General features: G+C 44.8%; 1 protein-coding gene across 2 annotated transcripts in view; it reads right to left on the reverse strand.

Annotated features, from left to right (window-relative positions):
* Positions 1-23,475, reverse strand: part of LOC139557651 (receptor-type tyrosine-protein phosphatase gamma-like) — a 335,846-nt gene that overhangs the window by 84,982 nt on the left and 227,389 nt on the right. The window lies entirely within an intron of this gene.

The raw sequence follows: 23,475 nt of genomic DNA on the forward strand, positions 1-23,475 counted from the left end.
TTGATCTATTTGAGGCGTAAACAGTTCTGTGGTCTCCTAATATACTATGGAGTCCAAAATTATTGGATGGCTTGATGAAGATGAGCAAAAAAAGTATAAAATAAATAATTGTATGCAATTTTTCAGGGAAAAATGATATTATTTTAAACTAATATAATTGCTCAGAGAAAGACATTTTAATTAAGAAGTAATAATAAAATCACTAAAAGATAGGGATCAAAATGATTGGATCCCCTGTTTTCAATACCCCAATGCATACGTAGAATAACTCATCCCTACTGTAAAATATGGTGGTGGATCTTTGATGTTATGGGGCTATTTTCCTTCCACTGGTCCTGGGGTCCTTGTTAAGGTCAACGGCATCATGAGCGTTACCAAGTATCAGGATATTTTAGCCAAAAACCTGCTCATCTTTATCAAGGGATCCAATAATTCTGGACCCCACTGTAGAGCCCATAGTACAATATGTGTTTTTGAATTTAGAACGGAGCAAACTGGACCCTAATACCATCAGCTTCTTCTGTCAGATAATTGATGGCAATAATAGCAGCATTGCAGCTCTACAGTACTTGTGTGCACGCATGCACGCACACACACACACACACACACACACACACACACACACACACACACACACACACACACACGCACACGCACACGCACAGAGTGCTAGCTGAGTCAGTGGAGACATCATTTCCTAAATAAGGGAGAGCAGGTGGCATAGCAGGGTCTTACATATTTGAACCTCTGTATATTGAGGGCTGTGGATCACTGGTCACTTTGCATTCAGCCCAGAAGAGAAGTGGCGGGTGGCGACACATTCTCCATACTCATCTCAGACAAGAAGATACAACCTTCACACACACTGCACACAGAATACTAGAGCACCTCAGCAACCAGGATGGACATTCGACAAAGACTCAATGGAAGACACAGAGGGCAATCTGACCCCTGAATGATCCTATTTCATTAGTGTTTGGTCTTAGTTTACTGTGCTGCATGTTTGACTGGAGCACTACGTGCTGTGGGTCATAGTGTGATTGACATGGCTATGAGAGATCCTGGAGAGCTGCAAGAGCTTGTTAAACTGAATCTCCTGTTTTTAGTGCTGGGCTAGAACAAAAGCCTGCACACCCTATTATTCACCATGACTAGGGCTGGTGACCATTGGTTTAGCAGCAGTATAGAGAGGGGTGAGAGGGAGGAGTCCTGGACACAGAGCACACCAAGTGTGATCCGGTTGAGTGCGTCACCAGTATATCATGCAACTGAAGGACAGACCTCACACCCTATGGTCCCAGCCATGCCATCCTCTTTTCCCTTCAATGACTGATGTCATCCCTGTGTCATCATTATTCAATACCAGGCTGGAATTAAGTCAAGAAATATGGGACATATACACACACACAGACATACACACATACACACATGCACACAGACACACTCTCTCTTTCCCTTTCGTGGATTGCTTACACACACATAATCAAACACAAAGAAAGGAACCAGGGGACTGGTTGTTGACATTCCTGAGTGAATGCAAACGTGTTTAAATGAAAGGTATTTTCCTCTCCTAGTTCCCAGAAAAGCCTGGACAAATATGCACAGGCTTACAGAGAGCAAGCAGGTTTGTGTCAGGCCTGTCTCCTGCTCTCCTATGTGTAAGTGTGTGCGTGTGTGTGTGTGTGTGTGTGTGTGTGTGTGTGTGTGTGTGTGTGTGTGTGTGTGTGTGTGTGTGTGTGTGTGTGTGTGTGTGTGTGTGTGTGTGTGTGTGTGTGTGTGTGTGTGTGTGTGTGTGAGAGAGAGAGAGAGAGCTGTGATCCCAGGCTCTATTAACACAAAGGTCACGGTGAGCTATTACAGAGGACAGGTCTGCTCACACATCCCACTGGGCACAGATGTCAATTCAACGTCAATTTCACATTGGTTCAACATAATTTCATTGAAATGACGTGGAAACAACATTGATTCAACTAGTGTGTGCCCAGTGGGATATCAACACACAACGAACAGCACAGCAGATGATGGGAAGAAACGGCAGTCATGGAGCATGACGATGCAGAAGGAAATACAATGATAAACAAAGATATATTCTCTAAATCTTCATTCATGCCCTGCAGAACCTTTGTAACCTGTAGAAAATGGGAAACCATGACAGAATATAATTTGCACCCAGATAGAAAGCAAAGAATGGTCTTGATATATTCAGACCTTACTGTGCTCTATCTCTTCTCTCTCTCTTTCTCACTCTCTCAATGTTTTTCTATCTCCTCCGAAATTTCCCATGGTCAGCAGAAAAGCAGAGATCATTCCAATAACACAATGCCTAAGAGAGAAAGATAGAGAGAGAGAGAGAAAGATAGAGAGAGAGAGAAATGTCTTGACTGGGACGCAATGACACACACACCACACACAGTGCAGGGAACACTGGGAGCACCGATCTACACACCAAAATCAGCAGCAAAGAAAAACCACCTGGGTAAAAGAGAACTATACTTCTAGAGAGAAAGAACAGGGGAGGAAATCTGCCTTGTTTCATGGCCTTAGGGGGTCTGTAACACCATCTCTCCATTCCTCTAGTTTAAAAACAGGGTAGTAGGTGCACAGTAAAGACTCCATGCTCCATCTCAACTCAAAACAACCATGCTTTTCCCAGAATGCAGGAAGGGAGCCCACGCTACTCCTCACAGGGGTCCATCATCACTAATCTCCAAAAGTTAGAGTAGCAGCCAGAACCCCGGAGATGGTCAGAGATGGTTTGAACATGCTAACCATTGGAGCAGGGTCACGGTTAAGGTCGCACTAAAAATAACCCCTCCTCCCACGCCGTCTGGGACTGATAGAACAGGGGTGGTGGAGTTCCTCTGGTGAGTTCCTCTCCCCTCACATCAAAGGCCTGGAGAGAGGAAGTGACCCGGACCACTCATTACAGCCAATCAGCTGACTTCCTGGGCTGTGGTGGCCTCGGACAAGGGCTGGTCAATAATTTGAGCTTGTCTCTGTGCTCGGGGAGATACACATTATGACCATTCATCTTCATTCAGAGTGTCTTAACAATGTTAACCAATTAGTTGTTTTCATTTCCTCAATGTCCTGGCTTAGAGTGGATCCATAGCTCAGGACACCCTCTCACTGGTGACTCCCAGAGCAGAGCGGTAATTACTGAAGAGCCTCACTGAGATTAGAACTAATAGCCACGTCAATTACAAAGGCCCTATCCAGGAACATTATGACATTGTTATGAGCACAAACAAAACACAGCAAAAAATATAATTTGTATCACATAGAGTGACTGACATGTTTTGGTGTCAGTATATGTCGTGAGACTGAGACAAGTGATAGTGACTGAGCGTGACTTATTCAGGCGAGATAACCTAATCATTCGACTTCACTCCATCATGGGGCCAACTGATCAAGCATGCACGCACCCACATCTATTCTATATAGTATGTATATCACAAATAAGTGTTCACCAAGACAAAAACAAATATTACTGTACTCTATATATGAAAACGGCTTACCAAGAAAAACTTCCAAAAGGACTATTTTGAGGTAAAAAAACGCATAGATTGATTTATTTTAGCTCACTTTAATCCATTGTACAGGATGCTAACAGGTGACTGATGTTGACGTCAAGCTGACGTCTTTGTCACACCCTGATCTGTTTCACCTGTCTTTGTGATTGTCTCCACCCCCCTCCAGGTGTCGCCCATCTTCCCCATTATCCCCTGTGTATTTATACCTGTGTTCTCTGTTTGTCTGTTGCCAGTTAGTTTTGTTCGTAAAACCTACAAGCGTTTGTTTCCCTGCTCCTGCCTGTTTTCCTGCTCCTGTTTTCTAGTCCTACCTGGTTTTGAGTGTTCTGCCTGCCCTGACCCTGAGACTACCTGCCGTTTTGTACCTTACCCCACCGTTCTGAATTATTGACCCCTGCCTGCCCTGACCCTGAGACTGCCTGCTGTTCTGGACCCATTACACCCTTTCTGGATTACTGACCCCTGCCTGCCTTGACCTGTCGTTTGCCTGCCCCTGTGGTTGTAATAAACTCTTTTTACTTCTACACTGTCTGCATCTGGGTCTTACTTAAACATGATAGTCTTCCTCAGAGTGACGTGACCATTGCACTTAGCCTAGTGGCCCAATGAGACACAACAATGTAAGAAAATAATAATATGCTGCAAGGTAAATGGCAAATTATTGCACAAAATAATAGTAATAATAAGAGAAATAGTGTGTCTCATTAATCAATCGGCCATTTCAAAACATGCATAGATGATATTTGGGTGTCTGTGAATCCGGACACACAGAGACCCCCAAAATCAAGGCAACAACATTATAGAAACGAGGACAGAGAAAAATAATTGTTTATCCCCTTAGGATCCACAGTGTCTAAGGACATCTTGAAATATTAGCATTATTATTTTCTTATATTGTTGTGTCTCAAATAGGAGCTAAGTGCAACGGTCAGATCACTCTGAGGAAGACGTCAGCTTGACGTCACCTGTTCGCATCCTGTTCGCATCCTGTTCGCATTAAAGTGAGCTAAAATAAATCAATTTGTGCTTTTTTCTGTTGAGTGCTCCAACTCCTCTCTTCATTTGGTAAGTTTTTCTTGGTAAGCCCATCTCATGATTTTTGTCATTCAGTGGAGGCTGGTGGGAGGAGCTAGAGGAGGACGGGCTCATTGTAATGGTTGGAATGGAACAGTATCAAACAGATCAAACATATGGAAACCACGTTTGACTCCGTTCCATTGGTTCCATTCTAGCCATTACAATAAGCCTGTCCTCCTATAGCTCCTCCCACCATCCTCCACTGTTGTCATGTTGTTGAGCACCCCTCTTTTCCATTGTTTGCTGAAGTGAGAGGTCACACTGGACTCTATATATACAGAGTTGAAGTCGGAAGTTTACATACACCTTAGCCAAATACATTTAAACTCCGTTTTTCACAATTCCTGACATTTAATCCTAGTAAACATTCCCTGTCTTAGGTCAGTTAGGATCACCACTTTATTTTAAGGATGTGAAATGTCAGAATAATAGTAGAGAGAATGATTTATTTCAGCTTTTATTTCTTTCATCACATTCCCAGTGGGTCAGAAGTTTACATACACTCAATTAGTATTTGGTAGCATTGCCTTGAAATTGTTTAACTTGGGTCAAACGTTTCGGGTAGCCTTCCACAAGCTTCCCACAATAAGTTGGGTGAATTTTGGCCCATTCCTCCTGACAGAGCTGGTGTAACTGAGTCAGGTTTGTAGGTCTCCTTGCTCGCACACCCTTTTTCAGTTCTGCCAACAAATGTTCTATAGGATTGAGGTCAGGGCTTTGTGATGGCCACTCCAATACCTTGACTTTGTTGTCCTTAAGCCATTTTGCACCAACTTTGGAAGTATGCTTGGGGTCATTGTCCATTTGGAAGACCCATTTGCGACCAAGCTTTAACTTCCTGACTGATGTCTTGAGATGTTGCTTCAATACATCCACATAATTTTCCTCCTCATGAGGCCATCTATTTTGTGAAGTGCACCAGTCCCTCCTGCACCACAGCACCCCCACAACATGATGTTGCCACCCCCGTGCTTCACGGTTGGGATGGTGTTCTTCAGCTTGCAAGCCTCCCCCTTCCAAACATAACGATGGTCATTATGGCCAAACACTGCTTGTTTCATCAGACCAGAGGAATTTTCTCCAAAAAGTACCATCTTTGTCCCCATGTGCCGTTGCAAACCGTAGTCTGGCTTTTTCATGGCGGTTTTGGAGCAGTGGCTTCTTCCTTGCTGAGCGGCCTTTCAGGTTAGGTCGATATAGGACTTGTTTTACTGTGGATATAGATACTTTTGTACCTGTTTCTTCCAGCATCTTCACATGGTCCTTTGCTGTTGTTGTCACGACTTCCGCCGAAGTCGGTCCCTCTCCTTGTTCGGGCGGTGTTCGGCGGTCGACGTCACCGATCTTCTAGCCATCACTGATCCATTTTTCATTTTCCATTGGTTTTGTCTTGTCTTCCTTCACACCTGGTTCCAATCCCATCAATTACATGTTGTGTATTTAACCCTCTGTTTCCCATCATGTCCTTGTCGGAGATTGTTTGTTTGTATGTTTGTGTATTATGCATTGGTGCGTGGCGGATTCTTGTACCTACTTTTATTTATGTTGTATTTTGGTATTGGAGTTTAGTTAAGTTTATTATACGACTCCATTTATACCAAGTTCGATTCTCCTGCGCCTGACTTCCCTGCCACTTACACACACGTTGTTACCGTTGTTCTGGGATTGATTTGTACTTTTCGCACCAAAGTACATTCATCTCTAGGAAACATAACGCGTCTCCTTCCTGAGCAGTATGACAGCTGCGTGGTCCAATGGTGTTTACACTTGCGTATTATTGTTTGACAAATGAACGCGGTACCTTCAGGCGTTCGGAAATTGCTCCCAATGATGAACCAGACTTGTGGAGGTCTACAATTATTTATTTTGATTGTCCCATGATGTCAAGCAAAGAGACACTGAGTTTGAAGTTAGGCCTTGAAATACATCCACAGGTACACCTACAATTGACTCAAATGATGTCAATTAGCCTATCAGAAGCTTCTAAAGCTATGACATCATTTTCTGGAATTTTCCAAGCTGTTTAAAAGGTACAGTCAACTTAGTGTATGTAAACTTCTGACCCACTGGAATTGTGATACAGTGAATTATAAGTGAAATAATCTGTTTGTAAACAATTGTTGGAAAAATGACTTGTGTCGTGCACAAAGTAGATGTCCTAACCGACTTGCCAAAACTATAGTTTGTTAACAAGAAATTTGTGGAGTGGTTGAAAAACGAGTTTTAATGACTCCAACCTAAGTGTATGTAAACGTCCTACTTCAACTGTATTAATATCTTGCATGAGAGCAAGGAAAACATTACCCCAACATTAATGGGTCTATGTGATTAATCATGAGACCTATGCAGGTGGCATGTTAATGTATCATGATTATGGATCCTCTGTGTGGTCTCTCATGGAGGTAGAGAGTGCCATGGTTGGCCTGGCGCCTCCATCCCTCACTATGTTGGCTTTGACTGACAGGCTGCGTTTATCCACCTCCACACTTTATCTCTTTAGAACAACAGCCATCAACGTGAAGGAAGGAGGCAGATAAACGAGTGGCCAGAGCCCCGGGGAGCGCTTCCCAAAGATTTCCCATCCATTCAGCCAACACACGCACATGTTCTCCCTCCCCTCTTCTCCACCCTCAATCTCTACAACCTTTTCTCCCTCTGCTTGTGTCAGACAGCACAGACAGCACAATTTTCCAATTTCTCCAGCACAAATGAGCCAATTCAAGTCTTTGCTCCTGACAGAGGGGATAGCACCTCATGTGAATCCTACAGACACATCTGAAAATGTTTTAGACTTTACGGTCCACCAGGAGAGAGAAAAAAATATGTTTGAGCAGCTAAGGGCACGTTCCAAGCATATAGCACTTGACACCCTTAATTTAACTGGTATTATAAACTGGGTGATTGTCACGTTCCTGACCTATTTATGTTAGTTTTTGTGTGTTAGTTGGTCAGGACGTGAGGTTGGGTGGGCATTCTATGTTTTCTGTTTCTGTGTTGGTTTTGGGTTGCCTGGTATGGCTATTAATTAGAGGCAGGTGTTTGGCGTTCCTCTAATTAAGAGTCATATTTAGGTAGGCGTTGTGATGTCTTCGTTGTGTTCGATGTTATTCACTATCGGGGCTGTTTGGCTGTTCGTTTCGTTTCGATGTCGTCCGTTTCCTGTACGTAAGTTTATGTTTAGTTATGTAAGTTTATGTTCAGGTTTCGTTCAACGTCGTTTTCTTGTTTTGTAGTTTGAAAGTGTTTTGTTTCGTTTCGTGTTGCCATCTTCGTTGTTAAATAAAGATGGCTTACTTCCCGAATGCTGCGTTTTGGTCTGAGGATCCTTCTCTCCTCACCTCATCCGAGGATGAGGAGAGCGACAGCCGTTACAGAATCACCCACCAACAAAATGTGACCAAGCGGTATGGGAATGCTCGACGGAGCAACAAGGATTTCTGGACTTGGGAGGAGATCCTGTCTGGTAGAGGACCCTGGGCGCAAACTGGAGAATATCGCTGCTCTCGTGAGAAGAGTGAGGCAGCCACAGCCCAGGAGCGGTGGTTTAAGGAGGCAGCTAGGAGACGTGGATGGAAGCCGGAGATTCAAGCTCGAAACCGGAATTATGAGGGGACACGTCTTGCACGGAAGCCCGAAAAGCCCGTGAGTAACTCCCAAAAATTTCTTGGGGGGGGGCTAAAGGGTAGTGGGCCAAGGGCAGGTAGGAGACCTGCGCCCACTTCCCAGGCTAACCGTGGAGAGCGGGAGTACGGGCAGGCGCCGTGTTACGCAGTAGAGCGCACGGTGTCTCCTGTACGAGTGCATAGCCCAGTGCGGGTTATTCCACCTCCCCGCACTGGTAGGGCTAGATTGAGTATTGAGCCAGGTGTCATGAGGCCGGCTCAACGCGTCTGGTCTCCAGTGCGTCTCCTCGGGCCGGCATACATGGCACCTGCCTTACGCATGGTTTCCCCGGTTCGCCTACATAGCCCGGTGCGGGTTATTCCACCTCCCCGCACTGGTCGGGCAACCGGGAGTATTCAACCAGGTAAGGTTGGGCAAGCTCAATGCTCAAGAGAGCCAGTACGCCTGCACGGTCCGGTATTTCCGGCGCCACCTCCCCGCCCCAGCCTAGTACCTACAGTGCCTACATTACGCACTAGGCTACCAGTGCATTTCCAGAGCCCTGTTCCTCCTCCACGCACTCTCCCTATAGTGCGTGTATCCAGTTCGGTGCCTCCAGTTCCAGCCCCACGCACTAAGCCACCTGTGCGTCTCCTAAGTCCTGTACACACTGTCACTTCTCCCCGTACTAGTCCTGAGGTGCGTGCCCTCAGCCCGGTGCCACCAGTGCCGGTACCACGCACCAGGTATAGAGTACGCTTTGAGAGTTCAGTGTGCCCTGTCCCTGCTCCCCGCACTAGTAGGAAGGTGCTTATCATTAGCACGGTGCCTCCAGTTCCGGCACCACGCACCAGGTCTACAGTGCGCCGTATCCGGCCAGAGCCATCCGTCTCCCCAGCGCCATCTGAGCCATCCGTCTCCCCAGCGCCATCTGAGCCATCCGTCTCCCCAGCGCCATCTGAGCCATCCGTCTCCCCAGCGCCATCTGAGCCATCCGTCTCCCCAGCGCCATCTGAGCCATCCGTCTCCCCAGCGCCGTCTGAGCCATCCGTCTGCCAGGAGCCTGCAAAGCCGCCCGTCTGCCATGAGCCTGCAAAGCCACCCGTCTGCCATGAGCCTACAGAGCCGTCAGCCAGACAGGAGCCGCTAGAGCCATCAGCCAGACAGGAGCCGCTAGAGCCGTCAGCCAGACAGGATCTGCCAGAGCCGCCAACCAGACAGGATCTGCCAGAGCCGCCAACCAGACAGGATCTGCCAGAGCCGCCAACCAGACAGGATCTGCCAGAGCCGCCAACCAGACAGGATCTGCCAGAGCCGCCAACCAGACAGGATCTGCCAGAGCCGCCAGCGAGCCATGAGCAGCCAGAGCCGCCAGCGAGCCATGAGCAGCCAGAGCCGTCAGAGCGCCATGAGCAGCCAGAGCCGTCAGAGAGCCATGAGCAGCCAGAGCCGTCAGTGAGCCATGAGCAGCCAGAGCCGTCAGTGAGCCATGAGCAGCCAGAGCCGTTAGAGAGCCATGAGCAGCCAGAGCCGTCAGAGCGCCATGAGCGTCGAGAGCCGTCAGCCTGCCATGAGCGTCGAGAGCCGTCAGCCTGCCATGAGCGTCGAGAGCCGTCAGCCTGCCATGAGCATCGAGAGCCGTCAGCCTGCCATGAGCGTAGAGAGCCGTCAGTCTGCCATGAGCGTCGAGAGCCGTCAGCCTGCATGGACCTGCCAGAGCCGTCCAAACAGGACCTGCCAGAGTCCTTCAGCCGGGATCTGCCCCTTGTCCCGGTGTTGCCCCTTGTCCCGGTGCTGCCCCTTGTCCCGGTGCTGCCCCTTGTCCCGGTGCTGCCCCTTGTCCCGGTGCTGTCTCTCTGTCCGGAGCTGCCTTTCAGTCCGGAGTTGCCCCTCTATCCTAATCTCCCTCTCTATCTTCATCTATCTCTATATTCTTATCTATCCCTCTTTCTTGATTTATCTCTCTGTCCCGGGGTTGTCCCTATTAGATATGTTGTTAAGGGAATTTTGTGGGGGTCAAAAGAGGGTGGACATTCTTGGAGGGAGGAAGTTAGGATGGATTATGGTGGGGTGGGAACCGCGCCCCGAGCCTGAACCACCACCGTGGTTAGATGCCCACCCAGACCCTCCCCTAGATTTTGTGCTGGTGCGTCCGGAGTTCGCACCTTGTGGGGGGGGTACTGTCACGTTCCTGACCTATTTATGTTAGTTTTTGTGTGTTAGTTGGTCAGGACGTGAGGTTGGGTGGGCATTCTATGTTTTCTGTTTCTGTGTTGGTTTTGGGTTGCCTGGTATGGCTATTAATTAGAGGCAGGTGTTTGGCGTTCCTCTAATTAAGAGTCATATTTAGGTAGGCGTTGTCACAGTGTTCGTTGTGGGTGATTGTCTCCTATGTCTGTATGTATGTTCGTACCACATGGGACTGTAGCGTTTGTTTGTTTCGTTTCGATGTCGTCCGTTTCCTGTACGTAAGTTTATGTTTAGTTATGTAAGTTTATGTTCAGGTTTCGTTCAACGTCGTTTTCTTGTTTTGTAGTTTGAAAGTGTTTTGTTTCGTTTCGTGTTGCCATCTTCGTTGTTAAATAAAGATGGCTTACTTCCCGAATGCTGCGTTTTGGTCTGAGGATCCTTCTCTCCTCACCTCATCCGAGGATGAGGAGAGCGACAGCCGTTACAGTGATTCAAGCTCTGAATGCTGATTGGCGTGGTATATGGTCTAATATACCACGCCAATCAGCATTCAGAGCTTGAATATGTGTATGACAAAACATTCTGTTTTACTGCTCTAATTATGTTGGTAACTAGTTTATAATAGCAAAAAGGCACCTCGGGGTATGTGATATATGGCCAATATACCACGGCTAAGAACTATGTCCAGGCACTCCACGCTGTGTCGTACTAAAGAACAGCCCTTAGCCGTGGTATATTGGCCATACCCTCTTGGGCCTTATTGCTTAAATAACACCACACAGGTTCAGAATCCCAACGAGAGAGGGGCCATGGAGCTTATAAAGCAGTCGCGAAACCCACTGGGGGAAGTGCAGAGGGGTCAGAAAAATAAATAAAACAAGATTTTACTTTTATTAGTAACAAAAAATGAAGAGTACAAATATGGGATGGGACAAATATGCAAACATTTCTGAGAAAGATCATTTTAAAAATACATTAATTGGTTTCCTTTCATTTAGATAAGAGATGAAAATGCTATTAATTGAAGGTTATTTATTGAGGTAAAAATCAAAATTTACCGGTTTTAAGGTTGTGTCATTAGATTTTGGATGGGGTCGCCAGAAATTATTGGGGGAAAAATGGGGTCCCCGCTTAATACATTTGAATATCACTGTTCTAAAGACTGAAGAGAGAAGAGAGGAAATGAGGAAGAAGAGAGAGGAATGAAGAGGAGAACATGGCCATATCAACTACACCAAGCATGTCTGCCATATACACAGGTGGAATGTTTACTCAAGAGCATGGCTTAAATGCTGAAAAGACAAAACGCAGTGAGGCATGAGTGTGATTTATCTGCCTAACTGTAGAAGGAATATTAATCAGGGTTGTGCACCTGTGTGTACTGTATGTTCTGTACATGGCAGCTCCTCCCTATCCTGCACTACACTGAGATGACTCAGCAACCAGCATGCTGAGATTCAAGATCACATTTACTTCTGTGACAACGCTATGTCAGCCCAGGGCCCCGTAAAACAGGGGAAGGAGACAGAGAAAGAGTGCTGGGAAGAGGGAGCAAAAGAATCGGGGAGACAGATGGAAAGAGAGAGTGGAAGAGAGAGTGGAAGAGGGAGGGGAAGAGTTTATGGAAGAGGGAGGGGAAGAGAGAGTGGAAGAGGGAGGGGAAGAGGGAGTGGAAGAAGGAGTGGAAGAGTTTATGGAAGAGGGAGGGAAAGAGAGAGTGGAAGAGAGAGGGGAAGTGAGTGTTTGTGAATTGTCCCCTAGTTTTAAGTTGTTTAGATAGATAATGAGGCTGATAGAGACTGGGGAGTCTCCCATGGTCTGCAAATTACACCACTGGTAGGGGAGTGTGTGTGTGTGTGTGTGTGTGTGTGTGTGTGTGTGTGTGTGTGTGTGTGTGTGTGTGTGTGTGTGTGTGTATTGTCTCTGCAAATAGGACTGAAATATTAATGTGGACAATCTGGCTCATTAAGAAAGAGATTGTGGCCTACTTGAGCTTGACAAAAACAAACATGCTCCTTCAAAGAGTGAAAACAGTGACTCGGCGTGCTACAAGATAAAAAGTCTAATCAAATATCTAATGAGCTTGATCGCTGACAGAGAGCTAATACATAAACCACTGGTTTCAAAGCCATATAATAAAGTATACGAAAGAGATTGTGTTCCATATGATGTGTTTGGAGGCATATCTGCTCACATGTATCACATATATCATACACGTGTCCGTCCTAAGTCTTGTAATGTTCGGTCGGACAGCAAAAACACAGTAGCCTCTGTGTTCTTCCACTTTGAAGTGGATACTGAGAGGAATAGAGTTCCATCAGAGGGGAGGTGCAACAAGACTGGGAAGGGCTCTGTGATATCACCCCCTGGGACCATGGAAGATCTGAGGCTGAATCACAAGCCTTTGAGCTGGGAAGGAACCATTGACAGACATACAGGATGTGCTCCACTCTGTGTCCTAGTTGGGAGAGAGCACATCAAGGTGCTGTTTTGATGCTGTGATTTACACAAACAGAGCTCTCCATGGAGTTTAGTACCTGGCTGGGCACTCCATTGGTGGTTAAGACCAGGCTCTGCTTATTTCTCACAAATGGATGTCCATCAAAAAGATCATTGTAGCATAGGCACCTGTGGCACCAAAGTTACCTCTAGTCTCCCTCATTACAATGCCTTTAAAAGCCAGGTATACAATACAGGACGAAAGTGCAATAGCTGGGATAATAAACATGTTTGGTGTGTTGAGCCCTTTGCAATCTATCTTAAAACCCCAAAATACATTACATGAGAAATGTTAGAATGTCAGTCCCTCCTTTTTCAATTTCGGGAGTATTGCTTTTTCATAAAATCTGGAAAATATTGCTTTTGAGAAAACAAAAGGCCTGTATCGGCAACGAGATTATTAAAAATGGTATCAAGCCAGCCCAGAACTGGGACAACATCTTTTTGCCCTCTAGGTAGCATTGGGCTTTTAAAGAATGGCTGTGTTTTTCGGTGTCATTGAGGACAGGCCAGGAAATATAACATTATGTTAGAAATTGCACGCCTCCCGATCCAGAGGGAGGCCAATCATAAATAAAATAGAGAAATACATTTAAAAAAGGAGCTTGGCATGGCAGTCATCAGTTATCTTTGAAGGTTTAATGGAATGTAGCTGCCAAGAAAGGGAACGACAGAGGGAGGGAGAGAGAGAGGGGGGAGACAGAGAGAGATATAGAAATAGTGTGTGAGGGAGAGAGAGAGACAAAGAGAAGAGAAATAGAGAAGAAGAGGGACACAAAGAGAGAACGTGTGAGAGGCCCAACATGACAATACATAAGAATACCACTCCACAATATTTCCACTCTCTGAATCCAACACAAAATAGACCAACTGTTGAAAATTAGAATATTATGACTTTGCTGTAAAACCCCCTCTCAGAGTCCACTAAAACCGTATCTCTAAGCTGACTATTCTTTTCCATCCTTTACCCTCTCAACAATAAATCAATTTGTTCTTTATTTCCTCCGTGGACGCTCTTTGAGCCAGATGACGTCATCCCCACAATGACCGTACGTACATACCCCAACCAGAAACCATGGATTACAGGCAGCATTCCCACTGAGCTAAAGGCTAGAGCTGCCGCTTTCAAGGAGCGGGACTCTAACACAGAAGCTTATAAGAAATCCCGCTATGCCCTCCGACGAACCATCAAACAGGCAAAGCATCAATACAAGACTAAGATCGAGTTGTACTACTCTGACGCTCGTCGAATGTGGCAGGGCCTGCAAACCATTACAGACTACATAGGGAAGCACAGCCGAGAGCTGCCCAGTGACACGAGCCAACCGGACGAGCTAAACTAGTTCTATGCTCGCTTCGAGGCAAATAACACTGAAACATGCATGAGAGCACCAGCTGTTCCGGAAGACTGTGTGATCACGCTCTCCGCAGCCGATGTGAGTAAGCCCTTTACGCTGACCAACTAGCAAGTGTCTTCACTGACATTTTCAACCTCTCCCTGTCCGAGTCTGTAATACCAACATGTTTTAAGCAGACCACCATAGAGCCTGTGGCGAAATGATTACCGACCCGTAGCACTCACGTCCACTCACGTCTGTAGCCATGAAGTGCTTTGAAAGGCTGGTCATGGCTCACATCCACACCATCATCTCAGAAACCCTAGACCCACTCCAATGTGCATACCACCCCAACAGATCCACAGATGATGCAGTCTCTATTGCACTCCACACTGCCCTTTCCCACCTGGACAAAAGGAACACCTATGTGAGAATGCTTTTCATTGACTACAGCGCAGCGTTCAACACCACAGTGCACTCAAAGCGCATCAATAAGCTAAGGACCCTGGAACTAAACACCTCCCTCTGCAACTGAATCCTGGACTTCCTGACGGGCCGCCCCCAGGTGGTAAGGGTAGGTAACAACACATCCGCCACGCTGGTCCTCAACACAGGGGCCCATCAGGGGTGCGTGCTCAGCCCCTTCCTGTACTCTCTGTTCACTCATGACTGCACGGCCAGGCACGACTCCAACACCATCATTAAATTTGTAGATGACACAACAGTGGTAGGCCTGATCACCGACAACAACGAACCAGCCTATAGGGAGGAGGTCAGAGACCTGGCCGTGTGGTGCCAGGACAACAACCTCTCCCTCAACGTGATCAAGACAAAGGAGATGATTGTGGACTACAGGAAAAAGAGGACAGAGAGGACAGTATTCTCATCGACGGGGCTGCAGTGGATTAGGTTGAGAACTTCAAGTTCCTTGGTGTCCACATCACCAACAAACTAACATGGTCCAAGCACACCATGTCAGTCGTGAAGCGGGCAAGACAAAACCTATTTCCCCTCAGAGACTGAAAAGATTTGGCATGGGTCCTCAGATCCTCAAAAGGTTCTACAGCTGCACCATCGAAAGAGCATCCTGACTGGTTGCATCACTGCCTGGTATGGCAACTGCTCGGCCTCCGACCGCAAGGCACTACAGAGGGTAGTACGAACGGCCCAGTACAAGCTGGGCTTCCTGCCATCCACGACCTCTATACCAGGCGCGGTCAGAGGAAGGCCCTAAAAATTGTCAAAGACTCCAGCCACCCTAGTCATAGACTGTTCTCTCTGCTACCGCACGGCAAGCGGTACTGGTGCGCCAAGTCTAGGTCCAAGAAGCTTATAAACAGCTTCTACCCCCAAGCCATAAGACTGATGAACATCTAGTCAAATGGCTACCTAGACTATTCACATTACCCCCCCTCCCTCCCTTCTCCACACCACTGCCACTCTCTGTTGTCATCTATGCATAGTCACTTTAATTAACTCTACCTACATGTACATACTACCTCAACTAACCGGTGCCCCCGCACACTGACTCTGTACCGGCACCCCCCTGTATATGTATATATTTTTTACCGCTCCTCTTTAATTAATTGTTACTTTTATCTCTTATTCTTATTTTTTTTATTGCACTGTCGGTTAGGGGCTCTTAAGTAAACAGTTCACTGTAAGGTCTACACTTGTTGTATTCGGCGCATGTGACTAATACAATTTTATTTGATTTTATTTGACATCTTGTTACGCTTCTTTCCTCTCCCTGACATATTTTGATTGACATGCCACTCATTTCCTCTGACTGTACACTACACAGACAGCAGATTGAAACTTTAGCTAGCCTGGCATAGACTTTGATCAATATTTGTTTGATTGTATCCCCTAAACCCACACATACAAACGCAAAGCTAAGTCATTAAATAGCCATACACAGCACCATAGGCGTCTGCGTTGTCAAGACCTGGAAGTAACCTTAACAACAGAACGAGCATAACTAAAGCGTGGGCATTCTGGCAAGGTTATACCAACTGTGCTAAGTATCTACGGGCACCGAAAATAGAACCAACGCACCAGTCATTATGCACAGATGTAGGATCTTAATTTGACCAGTTTCCCACAGGAGGAAAATAACCCTGTAGCAACTGAACATTTGACAGCCTTGCTGATACACTAGGCCCACAGTGATAAGGAAATGGACCAGGTACAAATATGAAACTTCTCAAGTAAAAGCTACAGACAAAACATGAGCTGAAAACTTTAGGAATGAAAGAGAATCAAATAAAAAAAAATTGGTCACATGCAGATGTTAATGCAAGTAAAATGATTGTGAAATGCTTGTGCTTCTAGTTCCAACAGTGCAGTAATATCTAACAAGTAATCTCACAATTCCCAACAACTACCTAATACACACAAATCTAACAAGTAATCTAACAATTCCCCACCAACTACCTAATACACACAAATCTAAAGGGGTGAAGGAGAATATGTACATATAAGTATATGGATGAGCGATGGCCAAGCGGCATAGGCAAGGTGCAGTAGATGGTATAAAATACAATAAAATACAATGTATACATGTGATATGAGTAATGTAAGATATGTAAACATTATTAAAGTGGCATTATTTAAAGTGGCATTGTTTAAAGTGACTAGTGATCAATTTATTAAAGTGTCCAGTGATTGGGTCTCAATGTAGGCAGCAGCCTCTCTGAGTTAGTGATTGCTGTTTAGCAGTCTGATGGCCTTGAGATAGAAGCTGTTTTTCAGTCTCTCGGTCCCAGCTTTGATGCACCTGTATAGACCTCGCCTTCTGGATGGTAACGGTGTGAACAGGCAGTGGCTCGGGTGGTTGTTTTCCTTGATGATCTTTTTGGCCTTCCTGTGACATCGGGTGCTGTAGGTGTCATGGAGGGCAGGTAGTTTGCCCATCAATTGTGTTTGTGCAAATATCAACACACCAAGACACAAATGTACTGTATACAGTACTACCATTCATACGGTAGACTTGAAAAAATACATAATGAATATCTATGCACAAGGTAATTTAGGTCAGTTTCATCCACCGCAAAAAGGTTGACGGAAATAAAATTCCATTCATCACTGACATCTATTATTTGTGATACAGTACCTTCAGCGTCTGTGAGAGTGTGCACATCACCTACCTTGCCCCCCATCTTGTTCTGAGGCCCACAGGGGGGAGAGGGGCAGGAGCATGGAGGAGAAGGAGGAGTAGGGGGCAAGGGTGGTGGAAGGAGGAGGAAGAGGCCAGGTTAAGCCATCAGAAGGCTTCAGTTTGGCTGGCGGCTAGCCGAAGTCGGCTAGGCGAACTGAACGAGTGTGCTCGTATACTCCCTTAAAAGACATTCGCTTCAAAAACGAGAAAAAAGGGGCAATAGTACAGTTTGTCCATTTTGAGACGCCTAAACCAGTAAACACTTCCTCAAAATAGTACAAATTAATCTAAGATAACTCAAGATATCTGTCATTGATTTTGACGTTTTTGCAGAGGAGATTTTAGTCGCGCAATTTTAAATCTAAATGATATGTTTGGTGCAGTATTTCTAAAGAAAAAAATGGTAACTTGTTGAATGACAACAAAGACTACTGAAGAATCCCTACTGTTGACCAATCACCGTCGAAGGGGCGTAGACTTTCGGCTAACGACTTTGGCTGGCCTCAATAAAAAATTGTGTGGCCGAACAACTGAACAAACAAAAACATAACAAAATGTCATCATAATATACGCTCAAACTGTTACGAACTGTTTCGGCTGGGAAGCATGTGAACACCTTTACGCTGGACAGAATGGAAAGACAGAGAGCAGTGAAATCACTCCAGGGTGTCAAGAGGGCATGGAGAAATAGAGCTGGAACACTCTCCTCTCACCACCTTAGAACACGGGAGCAGATGTGTGATATTACAAAGTGGGAAGACTTCCTCTCTGACACCGTAAACAGAGAGTTTCAGAGAGATGTCCCTGCAAGGAATGATACTGCAATAACCTGATTTGAGGTCATTCTGACATTATGCTAAACTGAGTTTGAGTTCTGTTGTGATGATGTGTCATCCTTTCCATGATACACCCACTCATTCCTATAGCATTCAATTTATCCTGAAGATGACCCCGATGAAGTTAAGCTTCCTACAATCAAATAAATTCAGTCCATACTCCATGCATAATTCATTTATAAATCATTGAAGCCAAATCTTTCCGGAATCCATTCAGAGACTGAGGGTGGGGATGTGATTGTTGTACAGTATGAGCAGGGTAACACACCGTGGGTGATGGATACAGATGGAGAGCTGTGCTTCATGCCTGCCTGGCTGTGCTTTGCATATTAAGTAGTGTTTTACAGTTAAAACAGCAGGTAGGAACGCAGCAGTCCCCCACTTAATCACAAGCTTATTAGAGAACAATTACTAAATGGCAAGGCTTGTAAACATAAATCATTCAAGAGGACTTTAAGAAATGAAAGTGGCATTTTGCAGCAAATCTCCTCTGTGTTGACAGCAGTGTCCTCATGAGTATTCATAGGAGAGGGCTCAGACCAACCAGGGTATGTTAGTGACAGTCACCAAGGACATCTGGCCACAGCTACAGTACATGCTTTAGTTTGTCTCTCTGTTAGCACTAAGCATACTACCATTACTGTTGATAAAGGCTTTTAGAGTGTGTTATATATGACTAGCATGTTTAAAATCCTTCTTTCATTCTATTAACTTATTTCTTTCTTTTCCTGTCTTTTTCTCTTTGACACCTGTCATACTACCCAACAGAAATGACATCACAGAAATGACCTCCCGTACGAGGTCAGAGCTTACATGCCTCTTACAGCCCAGGTGATCTCTCATTCCATTGGATAGAGTGCTACTTAAAGGACCACTAAGAAGCAAGTGCTTCAGCCCCCCCCCCCCACACACACACACACACACACACACACACACACACACACACACACACACACACACACACACACACACACACACACACACACACACACACACACACACACACACACACACACACACACACACACACACACACACACACACACACACACACACACACACACAGTGAGAGTGGTTAGATTTACTTAGGGGAAAAAAGAGAGGGGGATAAGGAGGGGAAGTGGAAGAAGGCGTGATCACCACTAATGCGTATAATCAGCTACAAGTACTTATTTTAATAATATGTCAGGCTTTGTGTCAATGGGGTTGTTTTTCTCTGTTGCTGGAAGAGCGTCTATCTCCTTGCAATTGAGAGCCCTGTCTGACTTAGTCTGATGGTTCTCTTCTCTTCATACTCTTATCACCAGACAGACATCTCTGGTAATGTGTTGAGGAATCACTAGGGGGTTAGCATTTTGCTAATGTTCTAAATGGGCAGTGGCATCAAATAAAATATTGGGTTATACATAATGAAGATCAAAACAGATCATTTTAAATGGGCTAAGTATATAGGGGCACACTGATACAGATTTAAAAAATGAAAGAAAAAACCCAAAGCTTGAGCCTTTGTCCATCAAACGCTATACATGATCTCAGACTAGACAACAACAGTGGGGGAAACTACAGCCACTGAATTCAGGTCAGCTCAAGAGGGAGAAGCAGAGATTCAGCGCTAACCAATTTAACTAGACCCACATTTTAAAGTAATGGCTCTGCAAAACCACCCGGGGTTTAAGGTATTTTCCAAACTAAACCTTGTCATTGGCAATTTCCCAGTACATCTAAATAAGATTGGGAGAGACCCACCGTTCCTCAGTGTATTGCATCCAGATTTAGTAACAAAGCCACTTTGTACCTGTGGATTAATATCCAATGTAGTGTCTCTCATTCGTCTGCCTTCCAAATAATTCAACAAAATCAATGCTGGCTGTCATGAAAAAACACTTTATATTAACACTGCTGTTTTCCTACCAGAAGAAAAGCCGAGATGGAGAGCTGCTCTCATAATACAGGTCAGCACAGCACCTGTGACATTAAAGAGGTCATGTGACATTAGATGATGGGAAGCCATAATCAATAGCACAGCAAGGCATGACGGCAATGGGGTGCACACACACACACACACACACTGCCCTGCCACTGGCATATTTAATTACCTCTTAGACACAATCGCCCTCCTTGACAGAATGTTAATTGTGAACTATCTCCACAGTGCGTTCCTCCTCCCTTACTCTCTCTCTCTCTTTCTACTGTGCCCTCAGTTCTATATCCTTCCCCTACCTTTCTCTTATTCTCCCTCCCTCTCTCGCTCTCTCTGTACAGATAAGGACATGAGTAGGGGGAGTTGTCAGCACTCATTAGCATTCACCACACTAACACTCTCAGACAACCAAGTCCAGGGCTGTAACCAGGGTTTGAGTTTTAGTGAGGTCCGGAAGGTCTCCCCAGAATTTTTTGGGAAAGTTGAAGCTGATTTACTGCTTTTCTATACAATAAAAAAATACGTAAAAATGCTATTTGGAGAAGAGCAAAAACAAGCAAAAATGGCCCCAGCCATTATCACCTTGGCTGCTGTAGGTTCATTCACCTCAGTCATTCTACAAAGCCTATTAGCTATTCAACTATAATGTTTCACCTGGATATATGACAACTGATTCACACTGACACATAGCATCAGTGACTGTTCAGGCAGTTGTAATGATGTATAATTGCATAAAATCATCAACTCTTTAATTATATCTCTTATCAAATGACATAGCCTTGTATTCCTAGGCATTACTAATAATGCTCCGCACAAACAGACATGAATGGAGCACACAGATGATCATATTATGACATACACATGAATTATTAGAATATTACTTACGATTCTGTATTAATATCAGTTTTGTAGTTGAAAAAACAGTGGGGAATGGATAAGGCGAACAACCACCGATATAAACAAACATGTATGACATTTTTAGAACTGTATTGTTTGCCTATAGGGAAGAGGCCATGTGGAGATGTTCATATTGAAAAATATATATTTAAGTTCATAACTTGTTTGATTAGATTAGTACAGTTTTTTCAGGGAACCCCACATGGGGCCCTGACCCCAAGTTTGGGAACCACTAAACTAACCTCTCTCTCTGCTTGCTTCCTCTCTCTCTCTGTCTCCTCTGCTTCCTCCTGCATACACTGCAGCCTGCCTCAGTCTCACCACTGAGCGCCACATCACTGTCTGCCTCAGTAGCCTACTCTCTGTAAAGCAAAGTTATTATGAGAACTTAGTAAACAGTTTTTAGGCTCCGTTTAACGTTAGCCTCTTACTTCATCCTTCTAGTTGGCTAAGTAAACTACCTAGAGCCCTTCAACGTTACTGCAATACTGCCTTTTGTCCGGCATCTCGCACACTGTCAGCAGCATCTCTAGTTTTGCCTACTGTAGTTCTCTAGTGAAGCCGACTGCGAGCTGGAGTAGTTTGTTTTACGTCTCAGGCCCTTGGCCTGTGCCACGAGAGGGCGGAGTTAGCTGTTTGAGAGAGTGGTGAATGTGCTACTAAAAAGGAAAATCCGGGAGGCAAATCAGGGGGACGCAGGCAAACATAACGAGCAAACCACTGTTCATGATTCCACTCGTTCGCAAAGAGGCAGGCACTATTAGAACTCAGTCAGATCAAGAATATAAGCGTTCTGAACTTTGATCAACGCTGGGAGCATATTTAGATGTTCACCCATAATTGATTTTCTTTGTGTGCAAAACATATATTTGTATTATGTATTTATTTGTCAAATTAGAAAAAATTACCGATGTCAATCATATATCAATCATATTATGTAGTTACGGCCATGACCAAGTCGCACGAATAACCAACCCAAACTAATCAAATCCAGTTAATCTTTCATGCTGGCCTATCGGCTAGAAATAACATTCTATTCTGCAGGCATCAGGACGGAGATCAACAGAGTGGACCACAAATCATACAATGAATCATTCAAGAAATCATCAATATAACAGAAGAGGGAGTTCGGCCTTTTATTGATCAGTTTCGCAATGCGCAAAAGTGAATGTGTGAAACATGAGATGCAGCACGAATTTCCAAGGCCTTGTAAGCAGCACATCAGCGTTATTGGAGGGACAAAGCACCCAGTGAAAAAAACTGAAATGACAACATAAAATTGAAATACTTAAAATTAAGGTTATTATAGTAAATTAAAACGAAACATGAAAAAACTATTTAGTAAATTGAAATTAAATAATTAACAAACCCATTTGAAGTTGGTGAAGAGCAACTGCAGAAAATTGCGTTTGGCTGCAATAAAAACTTTTGATCACATAATTTTTGTAAAGTTCATGCAGTTGACATGTAGGTACAAATATGACATTGTTTATCCCCATTATTCAACACACTGGCCCACTGACTTGACAAAAGTGATCCACCCTTACGTGGCCATTGAGATGAGCATGATGCAAGACTTTGCTCTCACACAGTCACACAGAGTATCTATGCTTCATGCTGCTACAATGTGGTAGCTATGGGACCAAAACAGCGGAGAAGTTCAGCCTCACTCTTCAATGATCCTGGTTGTTTCGTAAATTGACCCACTACTACTGTTTCCTTCATGCATCTACGTCATCTTGCGGAGTCTACCTTTAAGCCTAACCTAACCTATGACCTGACCCGTCACCTTGTGCATTAATGTCCCACAGTGTCAACAAGTGACATCCCAAAAAACACAAAAACTATACAACACATAGATGGCTGCTAGCCTCCCACGCATATGCTCGTTTCTGTCCCTAACACTAAACCTAAAACAGAAACTAAATACGAAATAGAAATGTTTTCATAAAACTTTAACTAAATAAAAACTAGCAAAGTGGATCTCAAAACGAACTGAAATTTAACTGAACATAAAAACTAGTATAAAAATAAATACTATAATAACCTTTCTTAAAACTGCTGACACCAGCCAAACTCACCAAATGTCAAATGATCTATATTAATCTGATCGCCAAAGACAGTAAAGAGGCTGCTGGGGTTGTCGTTAATCAAAACATAATAATTAGATTTTGCCATTCAAGGGAACAACAGCTGGGTAGCTGGGTTTAGAGATCACTTGAGATTTTTACTGGATCCTAAAACTGTCTCTTAGCTGCAGTGTGCTGCGCCAGACCAGACGCCCATACTGATAAATCAGGCTTTAGGAGTGAGATCGACCATCACTGGCCATCCACTGATCAGACCCCAGGGCCCTGGCCTTCACATTTTTAGATCGATATGGGACCACCCTCTACTCTTCTCCATTCTGACAGGGGGCAGA

The sequence above is a fragment of the Salvelinus alpinus genome, chromosome 2 (genome assembly GCF_045679555.1).
Source record: "Salvelinus alpinus chromosome 2, SLU_Salpinus.1, whole genome shotgun sequence".
NCBI classification, from domain to species: Eukaryota; Metazoa; Chordata; class Actinopteri; order Salmoniformes; family Salmonidae; genus Salvelinus; species Salvelinus alpinus.